Source organism: Zea mays, chromosome 3 (genome assembly GCF_902167145.1).
Source record: "Zea mays cultivar B73 chromosome 3, Zm-B73-REFERENCE-NAM-5.0, whole genome shotgun sequence".
Taxonomy (NCBI): Eukaryota; Viridiplantae; Streptophyta; class Magnoliopsida; order Poales; family Poaceae; genus Zea; species Zea mays.
In genome coordinates this window covers 153,995,070-153,996,783 of record NC_050098.1, presented here as the reverse complement: position 1 = coordinate 153,996,783, position 1,714 = coordinate 153,995,070, and positions in this window count along the sequence as shown.

The following is a 1,714-nucleotide window of genomic DNA, read 5'->3' as shown; positions in this document are numbered from 1 at the left end:
CTGTCTAGCTGTAATGCAGTCCTCTTGGGAGATAGCCATGTTGACCAACTCATTGTAGCTGTTGGCCCTGACGGTGTTGAGACGATCCCGGAGCTTAGTGCTGAGCCCCCTTCTGAATTTGTCCCTCTTCTTCTCATCTGTATCTGCATGATATCCCGCGTACTGGCACAAGTCATTAAAGGCCTGGGCATACTGCAACACTGTCCTGTTGCCCTGAGTGAGTGCCAAAAACTCATTGAGCTTTCTGTCCATAATTCCGGTTGGTATATGGTGTCCTCTGAAAGCTGCCTTGAACTCCCTCCACTCCACCTCTCGGTCCTCTGGCTGCATAGCAAGAAAATGATCCCACCAAGTCCTTGCAGGTCCGCGAAGCTGCTGGGTGGCGAACCTGACTTTGGTGACCTCTGAGCAAACTCCATGGAGCAGTGGGAATTTGGATTCCACCACTCGTAGCCACACATCTGCATCAAGTGGGTCCTCCGCCCTTGTGAACAGTGGAGGCTGGGTGCTAAGGAATTCCTGGTATGTAGCCGCCGTGGGGTGACACTGATGGTCTCCACCACCATAATGCTGAGGTGGTGGCTGACGTTGAGCCAGCTGCCTCAGGATCTCATTCTGCTGAGCCATGAGCTCCTGCAGAGTGGGAGGTGGCGGCGGCGGTGGAGGAACGCGCTCGTTCTGGCCACGACGCTGCCTTCCGGCCATCTGAAAAACCACATACTTACTTAACACCACAGTTCCAATTTCAAGATTTTATCACGGGGAAAAAAAGTTAAAACAGCATGATAGACTCCGACTTCAACAAAAGGGATTTTAAGAGGCATAAATTCTTCCTTCCAAATTTAAACTGATAATAGCATCCATCAAACAAGCTCCCAAGAGAGTTTAACATGATTACATCAATTGTCCCAAAATGACTCAACTCTATCTAGCCTAGTACCCCAAGGGTGCAAAAGCTAAGCTAGCTGCGAGGAGTCCGACTATCCAACTTCTAAGCCTACCCTGGACACCTAGTGAGCGAACGAAGCAACACTCGACTCGGGGGAAGGTGGTCTTCCCGAGCCAGCAGTGTCCACACTGGAGGCAGGCTCATCTCCTCCCTCAATGTCGACGTCCTCGTTGGCCTCTTGGTCCTGGATCTCCTGGTGATGCATGTCCAGGTGCTCGTTAGCCTCAACAAGCTGCTGCTGAGTGTTAAGGAGCTGATCCTCCAGAACCTCGATGGTGTTCTCCTGGGTGCCTACCAGCTCCTCCAACTCCTGAATATCCGTGGATAGCTGTTCCACTTGCAAGTCCTTCTCCACCATTTCTTGAGATAAATCAACCACGAGCTCCTCTCTGTTATCCAGCGTGATCTTTGTTGCCTCCAGCAGGGCCATCAGATGGGACATTGCCTCACCGCGCATCACCTGCAGACGGTACAGAGCATTCATGCACCGTACTGTCAAGTGCGCAGTCTGACCTGGGTAGATGGCCCAGATGTCCTTGGCATGCTCCACCCGATCCTTCCACATTGGGTCGTCCTCCTTCTCAGCGGGGAACAAGCCAATGGGGTGGGTAGCCAACTCCAAGGGATGGAATCCGCAGAAAGTAGTCAATCCATGCAGAGCGATCGCCTCGATCGTGTCCTCCGCTCGGTATCCGAAAGACTCGGAGTCCAAAGAGCGCCAGCCTGGCTGCAGGGGATGAGGCTCCAAGGTCATCCTCACCCGAC